Source organism: Mandrillus leucophaeus, unplaced genomic scaffold (genome assembly GCF_000951045.1).
Source record: "Mandrillus leucophaeus isolate KB7577 unplaced genomic scaffold, Mleu.le_1.0 Scaffold997, whole genome shotgun sequence".
NCBI classification, from domain to species: Eukaryota; Metazoa; Chordata; class Mammalia; order Primates; family Cercopithecidae; genus Mandrillus; species Mandrillus leucophaeus.
The window spans coordinates 90,052-103,907 of record NW_012110885.1 but is presented as its reverse complement, the minus strand read 5'-3'; the positions used below and the strand labels follow the sequence as shown (position 1 = coordinate 103,907).

At 40.5% G+C, this 13,856-nt stretch overlaps 1 protein-coding gene across 1 annotated transcript in view; it reads right to left on the bottom strand.

Moving 5' to 3' along the window:
* The window catches only part of LOC105532934, a 32,738-nt gene that overhangs the window by 18,125 nt on the left and 757 nt on the right, over positions 1–13,856 (bottom strand). The window lies entirely within an intron of this gene.

Sequence of the window (13,856 nt, the reverse complement as noted above, 5' to 3'; positions counted from 1 at the left end):
AATTCTGGGGCTGGGCTCCTCTCCCAGAGCTGCAGGGTCAGGGCTGGGCTGCTTTTCATCAGAAGAGGGAGGGACCTATTTGCATGTCCCCGACTATATAGCAAGCTCTGGGGTGGGACGGCTGAGGAGAGGGTGGTGCTCAGAGCAGATGAGAGGGTCCCGGAAAACACTGGAGTCAGTTCTGTCTCTCAGGAAATATAACTTCAGATTATGTGATTGTGTCTTGATAATCATTTAGTATTCATCGTCTTATTTAATTTTTACATACTTGTAGAATATACTTAACACAAGTGTGAATGTCACATTTTTAGAGAAGATAATTACATGCAGAACAGAGCAGCTGTGCAGTGTGTCCAATATCACACATCTGGACAGAGTTAGCCCTATTATCCGTGCCTGTGACGCTAAACACTGGAGGAGTCGGCTCCCCTGAGACAGCGCCAGGGTGGTGTGGGACACGCCTAGAGGGGTTTTCAGGATGTCCCACCTGTCATGACAACTTTATGGAATTTTGCCGTTTCTAGTGTTTACCTGAAATATACAATCAGTGTTCACATGTGTGTATTGTCAGGAGTCCGTGATTATTCAAGTATCAATATTTATCTCTTTCTTGGTTTTTCTCAGTCAATATATTCATTTTTGTTACTGCTTTAATAAAATCAATTAATAATGGAAACAAATTGATAGTGCAGCATTTGGGAAATGTTGATATATGTCTGCAGTCATTGAATCAGCACTTCAATCATGCTGTTAGCAATTAAATTAAACTCTATTTTTTTCTCTCACTTCTGTGTAATTTCATTTCACCACCTTGTTACTCTTACCACCCTTTTCTCAGAAAATTCAGATCTTCTTCATGTTAATTTACAATAGTTGCATCTTCTACAATTCATACAAATAAAATCACATGAGATTTACTGTGACTTCTTCAGCTTCCTTCATTCACCACAATTATTTTATAATATCCTCATGTTCTTATGTGAATGAGGCATGCCTTGATTTCAATGGTTCATCGTATTCTGGTACATTAATATTTCTCAAATTGTTTGACAATGCACCAAATAATGGATATTTGATATGTTGTCTCAGTTTCTGAATTTTATTTAGAAATTAGATACTAAGCATTATAATGTAAAAATTGAGAAATTAATCTTATTCTGACCTCGTTAACAAAAACCATGAATAACTACAAAAAATAAACCCTTCAACATATCTGAGTTGATGTCACAGAGAAAAAAAATCCCTATATTCTGAGAAAATAGGGGCCTGCAGAGAGAACTAGGGTCCACTTATTAGAGTAACTGGGGCAGGTGCCACTCACAGCATTATATTGAAGAAGGAAAAAGCTAACCTGGAAATGTTTCATGAGTTGTTGAGGACGTGTGTGCTAATGGTGTGTGAGTGTGAAACTCCCGGCACTTGCAGGCTTTTCCTACAGAATTGGGGAAATCCCCAGACAACTCACCCACCTACTGTCCTGTGGTGTGGACTGGGGAGGAAGAACAGCAGCTCCGTTCAATGCTGAATCCCCTTTCACTATATGTGGGAGACATTTATTAAATCTTGTGTCCTTCAGGCACTGGTAGAATCAACTAGAACACAAGGAAACAGAGGACACCACGGAAACTCTACCCAGAAACACCTCCCATCTCTTTCCTGAGGAATGAAATCCTGAATCTGTCGTGTAAGGACAGTGGGTCAGAAGCTGAGGACACTGATGAAAATCCACTGTGGCTGGGAAGAGACACTCTGACACTGGGAAAGGGAAGGAACAGGAACGCTTGTAAGGCCATGCTTCAGAGCCTGTCCCACCACCCATAGCTAAGAAGGAGTCTTAATCAGAAGGTTGGAGAATGTGCCCCTGTGTCCAAGCCCCTTCACCACACAAACAATCACCAAGTAAAAGTGTCAGCAGGATGCACCTGCCACAGCTGAAAGAGGCTCTCTGGGGGGAATGAAATGTGAAAACCCAAAGCCAAACAGGGACACAAAAGCAGGTATTGCTGGAGGAACCTGAAGCTTTTGTGAACAGGAGAAGCTGACTTCAACTGTGATAGCTGTTGCAACCATACACTTGAAATCCAACCCTGAGTAGACTCACAGAAACGTGGCTAATAAAGGCCTAGCAGAATGTAATATGTGATCATCTCCTGGAAGGAAAAAATAAATGTAAGAAAATAAATAACAAGCGAAATGTAAACTGAAATTATACATGCATTTCATTTTTATAAAAATGTGAAAGCAAATAAAATTATGTCATTAAAAAAAATCCTGAGACAATTTGTCAGCAGATTCATGTTTCAGGGCACATTAGCAAAGTTTCTCTTTGAGTAGCCATGTGCTATGCACTGAAAACATAGATCTATACAAAGAAATTAAGATTGTATAAAAAGAGAAAATCAAGATGAAGTGCAGTTATTATCTTTGTAATTGCTATAACATATAACTATATAAAGTGATAAAAATAATATTATATTGTATATGTAAGTGCAAACTGAGAATAAACAACAAGGAGTGGTGAGAAGGAGGAATTCAAAGTACACAGTTACACTATCTCTGTACTTCGGATCAAGGCCATCACAGTATCTGCATTAGAATCTAATTCCATACAATTCTTATTGTAAACCTTATGGCAGCCAATATAATATTTATAAAACTTGAATTAGATAATATTTTAATAGAGAAATAAACATAGTTATGAAATGCTAATTTAAACACACAATAACAGAAAATAATATTAACTTTAAAAGAGAATTTATTGTAGTTGATTTAAAAAAGCACAGCCCAGCTATTAGCTACATACAAGGAAGTTATTGTACATATCCACAAATAGAAAAGATAAAGATGATAAATGATGGATGATGAAAATATGAACCAAAAGAAAGTTATAGTAGCTGTGTAAATTTCAGACAAAGTAGACATCAAAAAGGACTTTCAGGACTTAACAGGGATATTACATAAGATAAAGTGACCAGTTTTGTAAAAAGATGCCAAACAAGACTTAACAAATACATAATAGACGAAGAATGCCCCATTCATTGTGATTTACAGAACAAACGTGAGTAAGGAAGTAAAGATGTCAGTGAGACCACGCACGTAAGGGCACCCCGGGGACAGAGAAGCTCCTTTGTCATCATGGAGGGCACCACTGGGAACTTCCTCTTGAATTTCTCCCTGTTGCTGCTCACAACAGCCCCAGTCCTGGAGGCTGATGAACCACGATTATGCTGCAATCAGTGAAGGTGAATCCAGAGGCTGTGCAGGAGAGGCTCAGTGAACCGCTGGGCTGTACAATTTTTCCACCTCAGACTCCACCAGTGAACTTCACATAGGTCTTCTGCAAACACAGATGGAACAGACTGAGAACAGCCCCATGTGGAGCAGCCGCAGCTGGACCTGATTCACAAGGGCCCCTGATACTGAGGGTGATGAGGAGGGAAGCCCAGATCAGTGCAGACCCCACGGTGCAGACACTGAGGAAGGACACAGACATGGGGTGGCTCCTCACCAGGGCCTGAAGGAACAGAGGATGAGCTGCCTTTCACAAGGAGGGGAGGGGACACATTTCCATGTATTTCTTCTTGTGGTCATGGGTGCACCGCTCAGCATTGCTCATCCATCCTCTGTGTCTCCATTTCAGGGAGGGCAAAGACAAAGGATTCCTGGGTCTGGATGCACAGGGTTAATCTGCCTATTACTCTTTCTTCTTCTCTAATGTGGACACTGTTCAGGTATGTTCATAGTAGCAAACAATTTCGACAAATATGTCCAGTAAGAACACAATATACGCATTTCCAAAGAAAATGGACATCTGTCTGTAATCAGTGCATTTAGAGCTGCAAACCACTGTTCCTGACAATGAGGCAAAGTTAAGTTACAACGAAAAAAATGCAGATCTACACCTTCTCAGGGCTGGGGTTTATAATTGCCATCATCTTTTCCACAAGACAGTTCAACATTGGATATATGTGCTTGTGTCAGGAAACAGTCAATGTGGAAATGTGTGTACTTATCCGAGTGAAGAGTTCTCATGGAGACATGTTTGTTTGTCTGAGACAAGAGTCCACATGAGGAAATGTCTCTTTTCTGAGGAAAGAGTAAATGTAAGGACCTATGTGGTGGTCTGAGGAAAGAGTCCACGTGGGGACATGTGTGCTTGTCTGAGGGAAGAATCCACATGAGTAAAGGTATGTTTGTCTGACAGAAGAGCCCACATGTTGACAGGTGTGTGTACAAATCTGAGAGTAAATGCCCATTCAGGGACAGTGCATGCCTGAACTGAGCTGAAGTTTGGGAAAATCTTTCTCAACCAATGAAAGAAAATAATACTGTGGGTTATTTTCTTGCTGGGAAGAAAAAACCTGGGTCAAGTAGATAATTGATTTTTTAAATAAAATGTCTTTAATGAATGGAAACATGGTATATGCAAATGTGGAAAATTACTTCAATCTCTGTTGCATGCATCTCATGACATCCCTACACTCACCAAAAAAGTTATTAGATAATTTTATACAAGGTTTTGGCTCTTACAGAATTTCAAATAAATCAGATTATACAGTGTCATTGAAATAACTTCCCTGAAGAACGTGGGAAATGAAGTTGCTGACCTAAAGAACGTTGAAAATGAGGAAATTCTATGAGTTTAAAGTGTAAAGAAATTGCACATAAACACTCTATTCTAGTAGATAAACATGTTTCCCACAAGGGTACAGCTTTACATTTCTGATACTGCTGTGCATGTGTCCTGAAATTGTGCAGCTAAATAATCAAATGGCATATGGTGGGATGGGGATCCTCACTTTGCAGTGGGTGGTTATGGACAGTCAATAAAGGAGGGCTAGCAAGGTCCATGCGGTAACATAGTTGGGTGGAGACACCAGTGTCTTCTCATTTTCAATGCAATAAAGTTACAGAAGATTAGACGCATAAAAGTTTCAATGTGTCCACAAATATGGGTTCATATAAACATGCCCATTTACTAGGTCAGTTGGTTGAAAGGTCCTAGGTGTACCTATACCACATTAACAACACACACACCCAGTATCACAATTTTTTATTTTAATACTATTCTTTAATATCAGAAACAAGCAGTCTTCAGAAAAATGGCTGATTCTATGTCCGAAAAAAGGTAATATAGAAAACGTGCTTTGAATGTATTGTAATGCCAGGACACGGGGAATTGTTCAAAAACAAAAGGATGAGGTGTGCTGTAAGGATGCAGGATCCAGAATAAATGAGCTCCCAGCACCTAATAAAGCTGTGATAGTTTGAACAATAAAATGAATACTGTAGTGTGGATCTTCTTCAGAGAATGAAATAGACATTCATACACCAATACGGATATTAATAGATGACTAAATAGAGAAGTAATGGCAAGAAGAACACATCTCCTTACAGAAGCATTCCAAATATCTCAGGTGGAGAGTCCTCCGATCAAGTAGGTGAAGCTTAAACACTCATGAGTTGATTGTGTCCTGAGATTAGAGACATGGAAAAAAATAATCACTATTAGTGTATCTTATAATGAGATTTCAGATATAATGCCAAAGACATTATCTATGGATGAATAAATTTTTAATTTTTTTAATCTAAATGTGTGCAAACACACACACACACACATTCTTCTGCAATGACCACTGATAAGGGAGTAAAAGATAGCCACAGACTTTGATAAAATAATTCCAAGTCACATATTTGTTAAATGAATTCTTTTAATTCGTTAAATCACTTTTATAGCCAGTATGCAAGTAAACTTACAACTCATCAAAAGAAATGCAATTAAAAATTAACCAACTATCAGGAGAGGCATCTTACCAAAAATATATTTATTAGGAACATGTGCATTTAAATAAAAATTAGATACCATTACTTGCCTATTAGCATGGTGAAAACACACAATTCTCATAATGATAAATGGCAATACGAATGTGGGAAATCAAGGACTATCATGCATTGATGGTTGGAATTCAAAATGCTACATGCACAAAATGAGATTTTTTGGCATTTTTTAAATAGAGATAAAAGTAAACTTAAAATGCGAACTTGTGTTTTTGTCCTAGAATATTTACAACACTGATTCAGAAATTCATGTTTACAAAGATTTGTTCAGAGGAAGTTCTTTATCAGATTTGTTAATTTGATTCATTCTCGAATCCCTGAAATTCTCTTACAGAATAAATGCTGTATGAACAATCTCTCAAATAATTAAAATTTTTCAACTACACATTTATATTTTTCCTTTTCTTTAATGACTTAATGCCATTTTCTAAGAAAGTCTTCAATCTAATAATCTTTGTCATCTCCTCCATACCAGCACAGCTGCCTCCTCCCTGGGGTTTCTGACACTCTCAGGATATGGGTTCTCACACTGTGTGTCTCGCACAGTAATACACAGCCATGTCCTCAAATCTCAGGCTGCTCAGCTCCATGTAGGCTGTGCTCATGGACACGTCCCTGGTGATGGTGACTCTGCCCTGGAACTTCTGCACATAGTTTGTGTTACCATTTCCAAGGTAGACCCATCCCATCACTCAAGTCCTTGTCCAGGGGCCTGTCGCACCCACTGCATAAAGTAGCTGGTGAAGGTGTATCCAGAAGCCTTGCAGGAGACCTTTACTGAGGCCCCAGGCTTCTCCACCTCAGCCCCTGACTGCCCCACCTGGACCTGGGACTGGGCACCTGTGGAGACAACACAGGAGTGGATGAGAGCCCCCCTGACTGCACTCAACCCCGTCCTCATCACTGGGACTTGGCAGCCTCTTAGCTGTCGCTGAGGCAACAAGGAAGAGGATCCTCCAAATCCAGTCCATGGTGAGGAGCTGCGCTGCCTGGGGCTTCTCTAGCTGAGGGATGTGGCTTCTGGGTGATGCTCTCAGGGCTGAGACATATCCATGTTTACCTCAGTGAATCTCAGGTTATTTGCATATTCATGAGTCAGAGCATTTCATAGCTCAAGACCCTGATTCAGGATAAGGAAGGGAAGGTAAATGACACATCAGCCTTACAAGAGTGGGATGCTGATGGTCCAAGCCCTAGTCCTCCTTGAGGAAATGCAGACTCTGCTCCATTTACAAACTTTCGATGTCCAGACGTCCTTTCACTGAAGACCAAGCACCCAGAGGACATGCTCCTCACTGTGAACCCGTATTTGATTAGCGTAGAGACCGCCTGGATGATTTCTGGAACCATCACTCTCCATGATACTGAGAAGGTGCCGTGACCTCATCCTAGTCCCATCAGGCACCAGCACAGCTCACTGGTGACTCTGAGAAAGTGACAGCTGATGTCCCACGTGAGTGTCCAGCAGGTCCCCCTGAGATCATCTGTGTGCTCCTGAGACAGTGTCTCCAGCACCTGCCTGGCTTCCTGATCCTCCATGATCTTCAATAGAAACACTCTTGGTTTACAGATTTGCCCTGTGATGCACAGTTAGAGCTAATTTTCAAATCTCATGGACAGTAGGAATCAGAAGATGTAAGAGAACTTTGGGGTTCCTGATGAACTCACTGCTCCCAAAATAATCATAAAGGAATTTGTGTTTTGGATAAGTTTGGGTTTTATTTCCTACTCCATTTAATAGAATTTCATGAACTGTTTACATCCTTTCATTTCATATCCATAGATCCTCATCTTTCCCTATTGATTTCTGACTTACTAGGTCTGTGCCCCTGCCACACTCTCAGATCCATCACTGCCCTGTCACTCACACAATGTAGGCAACATTACTTAACACTAAAGTCTGAATTGTTTATTCATAGGAATATAGAAACTCTCACAATTCTGTAACCTTTCAATTAGTAAAACCATTCCTATCTGTTATATCCTCAGTATTAAGATATTTACAGTCCTAGAAACCCACTTTGAAAAATAGTTCTTGTTGCCTTATGGTATATGAATGCTTCTGATGTAACAGGACATTTAAAGACATATCCACTACTTCTTGAACACTTAGTTGTTTTGTTGTTGTTGTTGTTGTTGTTGTTGTTGTTGTTGTTGTTGACAAAGGAAGATACAGGCGCTGAGAGGAAACCTTGTCCCCAGCCTCCTGTGCACCTGCTCCGGGGCTGGAACCTAGGCTGGGTGGCTCCTGAGTGTCCCCTCCAGCCCAGCCCTTGCCTTGCGAGGAAGTTCCCGTGGGGCTCACAAAGCATTTTCCCTTCGCTTCCCTAGCCTAACATGAAATGGCTTTGTCCTGGCTTAGAATACTCCTTCAGTGACACCATATGCTGCTGACACCGTCTCTTGAAACATCTCTTGATTAGCCTTACTAAACCTAATGAACTCTACAGGGAGACCCAAAGCAAAGATTCTATGACACAGGAGGGAGCCCTTTCTCTAAGCTCCAGATGTACTGAATCAGTGGAAAATGAATCCAAAACCTCACAGGAGATTTGGGTGTGCCTTGTTCCCTGCAGCTGAATGTTGCTGCTGAGATTTCCAGCAGGTGCAGATGCATTCAGATGAGAGCATGCTTCATATCCAATATTCCAATAACATCCGTTTTCCCTTCTTCCTAGTGCCTCACCTGTAGAAAGTACCTCCTACACTGACACTAGGCCCAGTATCTGACTTTCTTCTCCTAGAGATCTAAAGCAAACAGGATCCAAGTGAAGACTTGGGAAGTGCATGCCGGTTATTTTCTTTGTCTCAGCTAAGAACCTTGCAAAGCCTTCATGATAAAAGAAGCTGAGGTGAATGAGGGAGTTTCCAAGATCTTGTTTTTAAAAATCTTGAAGTCAGAGGCTTCATATTGCTCTACTGTCCTTGTCTAACTCTCTGTCATTTTTTTCTAAGTTTCTGTATGTTCTCCTCTGAGTCTGTGCATGGCCACACTCTCATCTTTAATCCAGAGCCATCATCCTGATTAGATTGGATTGTGCAGTGCAGGTCAGCACTGTCTGTTCTTACAGTGGGAACCTAGAGGCGCGATCGGCTTCCTCTTCTGGGCTGTGACCTTGACCTGGCGTCTCCAGGGGAAAAGCTGAATTTTCTTCTTTACTCCTTTTGTGGTTTCATTTTTCCTGGACTATTTGCTTACATCTTACCCTATTGGCTAACATTACTCATTCGTATAATCATGGAGGAATGGGGGAGGGATCTGGAATGGGCAGATTTGTCTTCCCCTCACAGAGCACAAGGATCTGAAAAAGTTCTTCCCTGTAGGTTCTTTTGGAGAAGGCTCCTGGTGTGTGTTTCAGTAATTAAACTTCCCCAATTCTGACCCATAGGAGATGTGTTTGGATTGTATTTTTTAGATTCTGGAGATTTCTGGAGGAAAATTCCGGAAGGCTGAGGATTGTGTGGCCCTCTGGAACTGTCATTTCACCCTAGTCCACGTCTGTCTCGCAGGCCTCTATAGTGCTTACTATGTAAGTGCCTTCAACAGCCTGTGGCTTCTGCAGCTTCGGTTCCAGTTAAGCACGTGTCAACTGCCATTCTGGACATGCCCATCTGTCGAGTTTTTAGAGTGGTCATTAAAAAAATGGAACTTCATTCATCTGATGGATTCTAAAAGGTTTTGAAGATCACATTGTGCAGATGCCTCTTGATGTAAGAATGAGGTGATGACTGTTGTAATCTTTACATTTTGGAGCAAAGCCCAAAAGTACAACCAAAGGTCCTCTTCCTGTGTTACTGGAGGCAGGATTCTAACCTGATTACATAGATGGGGCACCTGGTCTCACATAAATGAACAGGCAGGAAAACAGAGAAAGGATGTGGCACAACGCTTATGAAAAAGTCTCAGAATTTTAATTTTCTTCTGAGGAAGAAATTGTGAAAGTGTGAAAGTGAAGCAGTGTGACTGGTCATGTCTCAGGTGAAGTTGTGTTCTGGAAAGTATCTCCAGTCCTGGGCTGGATCCAGTAGGTGCACTCAGGCCCCCAAACCTGAAACAGGGACTCTTATTCCTTAAACACAAGATATTCCAATAAGAAAGCTGTTCTCAGGTGAGCTGCAGGGCAGGGAGCAGGAGATGGAGGTGTCCTTTGCTTCCCAGAATTGCTAAAGCTTGAAGACCAAGGCCACCTCTGAAGGGCAGAGATCCACCTATGAGTACATCACATCAACTCTGCCTTCAGGAATCTTTGAGTGTATGAGAGTATAAGAAACGTGATTTATTCCTTTCTGCTAATGCAGTGTGCATCAGAGAAAATAAATTGAAAATTTTATAAATATTTTTCCATATTGGGGAAAGAACATGTATAAGTCATGGCAATACAAGTGCTCACTTCAGAGCCTGCAGAAGGAGCAAGTGCACATTGAGAGAAGGAAGCACCCTGCCCCAGGAAGCAGGTGCCCTAACATCATCCCCTGAGAACTGCCCTCCAGATGCCACGTGTCAGTGGAACCTGGGCCCGCGCCTGGGATCTTGTGCATAGTGTGGAGAGCAGAGCACAGCCCCATTCCCCCTCACTATGTAACCAAGGATGTGACTTCTTCCTCTGAGCTTCATTCTAATAAAGTATTAATATAAAATAGCAGCAGTAACTTTATCTCTAACCTTTCAGTTAGGACCCAGTGTTGTTCAGCATTGTTATCACGATTGTTGTCCAAACCCTTAAATATTATGAAAATACCTGTGTGACCCCTCATCTCAGACCTCAGGTGACCACATTGCAGAGAAGACACCTGCTTTGTTTCTGTCATGAACATCGTATTAGAACGGGAAAGTATGTGCACCTTGCTATAGAATTTATCTTAATTATGTTAGAATGGATGAAATAAGAATTAGTAGTTGACACTTAGAAATTCAGCTGAGGGGAGATCTAAGCAAACTCTCGATGGCGTGTCTTCGTTTCTCCTTGCTTATTACAGATCATGTGAGAACAGAGGCAAATTAAAGAGGAAACGATTGACCAATGGGGAATCAGGTATTTTATAAATAAAGGAGTTTTTCACATCTTCTGGAAACCACATCAAATTAAATAAATTAAGAACTATAAGACATTTTTCTGCATTCTAGATACATGACTAATACAGACTTAGATTTAATGCAAAAAGAGGTAACACAGAAAATGGAAATTCTGCAGCAGAGCGTTTTGCCAAATAGGCAGCTTGAAATTAGTTTGTGATTTTAGCTAAATATTCAAAGAATAAACCCCAGATCCAAGTAAGAAATTATAAAATTTCAACGTTTAATGATTGGTTGAGAGAAGCTTGAACTATTATTTTGATGAATTATAATTCAAAAATAAAACTGTGTCCAGTGGTCCAACTTTTCAAGGGGCTGCCTGAGTAACTAATTTCCACCTCCCCTACCTGTGAGTCCTGGCACAGTCTATCATCCTCTAAAACCTGGGGCCACTAAGAACAGTCAGAAGTCTAAATACTATGAAGGTTTCAGAGACCCAAAATTACTGTCTCTGGGCTGATTGGTGAGGGTGATCTCTATGAGCCTCGTCTTGAAAGAGTGTATGATGGCGTTTGTTGTAACGAACAGAAAGCAACAAAGACAGTCAAGGAAAATGAAGGAGGAGGGGAACATGGTCCAAACAGAAGAACAACATAAATATCCAGAAACTAACATCAGTGAAAAGGAAGCATATGGATTACCTGGCAGAAAATTTAAAGTAAATGTTAGAAACACATTCAATGAGCTAGTGGCAGCATGCAAGAAGAGTGTGAGGATTTTAATAGAGATAAAACATTTAGAAGATGACTAAACAAAAATATCGATGCTGAAGAATACAATAAGTCAGCCAAAAATTTTAATAGAAGATTTTAGACCAGACTAGATCAAGTAATAGAAAGAACAGTAAACTCAAAGAAAGGTCATTTGAAATAATAGAGACAGAGAAGAAAAATTTAAAGGAAAGAAATAAAAAAGAGTTAAAGACTTATGAGTCAGGAAGCACACTGAAAACTAAATTATGCATTGAGGAGTTATGCAAAGATAAGACAAAAAGGGTAGTGAAGGAACAGGATGTGTGTGTGTGTGTGTGTGTGTGTGTGTGTGTGAGAGAGAGAGAGAGAGAGAGAGAGGTGGAAAGAATATTCAAAGAAGTAATAGCATAGAAACTTTCTAAATCTGGAAAAGCCAATATTCATCTACATCCAAGAAGCTCTGGAAGTTTTAAATAAGGTAAACCAAATGAGAAAAATCAGAGATGTTTGAAACCACATTGTTAAAAGGAAATGTTTTTGAAAACAGAAGAAAAAAGAGCAGATTTAGCAGATTTCTCAGCAGTAGGTTTTCAGTTTAGAATGGAGAGGAATTATATTCCACGATGTATGGTTTAGTGAAAGAGATTACTTCTGAGAAATGTGTTTCTAGTCAATGTCATCATTGTGCAACCATCATAGGGTGAACTTACACAAACCTACAGGGAATACCCTACCACGCACAGGCTTTGTGGAATATCACAGTGTTTCCAGACAACTAACCTAGTCTCAACTAGGTCTGCAGAATAATGACATAGTTGCATCAGCTCCATTCTGGCCTCTGCCATATGACAGTTTTGTGTGAATTTTCTTTCTGCTCTCTCAGGACATTTTTTCTCTCTCAACTTCTAACTCCATTCTCCTTTTAATTCTCAGTTCATTGAAAAGATTCATATTTAGCTAAGAACACTGAAAACTTTGGAAAAAAATTTCATCTTATGCCCAAGAAATTTAATTAACTGTCTTCACGGATGCCCATCTGTTTTTTTTTCTTGTTTTCCTGTGGGACATGGCCCTTGTTTCCACTTCAGTTCAGTCCTTATTTCCATATGCATGAGGCATCCAACCATCACACACCCAGGACCATCTTGGAGGAAGGTACCCTACCATCTGCCTCATCCGCCTTCAGGTGCACAGTGGCCATTCCTTCAGCTGTTGTATGCGCTTTAGGGCTTTCCATTTAAAAGTGTATTTCACTATCCCCCTAAAAAAGCTCCTGGACCTTAAAAAGTGATGTGGTGTTGGGGGCATTGACAGCCAAATTTCATTGAAAGTCTCTTCTGCCCTTGGTAATTGAGGAAGACTGGGAAGAAGGGAACAAAACTCAGACCTCATGTAGCTCCTCATTTAGCAACAGATTCAGTGCAAATTTAGAAACTTGAAGACATTGAGTAATGTTGGTGTGGTTTTCTGTGGCATACTAAGGAGACAGCAGAAGATGGTCAGTGGTCAGTCTCCATCCAGCTGGTACCCATTGTCCATTAGTTAGGTCCTAATAAAATATAAAAGACGACTTTTGTGACAAAGCCCCAAGGACTTCATTAAAACACTGCCCAGAAATTGATCAACAGGGACATGACAAGTGTTTATATCACAGCTACTATTTTTTGCCTACTTTATGTAGAAATCTGAGAGATGTGCCCAGCCTCAGTGGGCTGATTCTCCATCCAGGGGACAGCGCTAACAGAGTTATGAGTTCTGTGGTATTTGTCTGGGTCTTCCTAAGAAGACAACACGGAGTGGGTGGCTTAAACAACAAATATTGATTTTCTTACAGTTCTGAAGTCTGAATGTTGAAGATCAAGGTCCTGGCAGGGTTGGTTCTTGGTGCGACTTCGTCCTGGCATACACTGAGGCACCTTCTAACACACCGCGTCTCCACATGACCTCTTCTCTGCGTGCACGTGAAAAGTGAGAGTTCTCTGGTGTTTCTTCCTCTTCTTATAAAGACAGCATGTCTATTGCATTTGGTTCTCACACTTCTGACCACATTTAACCTTAATTGTATCATTAAAATTCCAATATAGATCCATTGAATTTAAGGTTTCAGCAAATGAATTTCAAAGAGGGCACAATTCAATTGATGACACAAATAAAGACATGGTGAGAAGCATTAGAATATATATATTTTTAATCACTAAGGAATAATGGGCCATGCAGGAATTTGTAGGAAAGTTCCTAGTAATCGGTGAAAC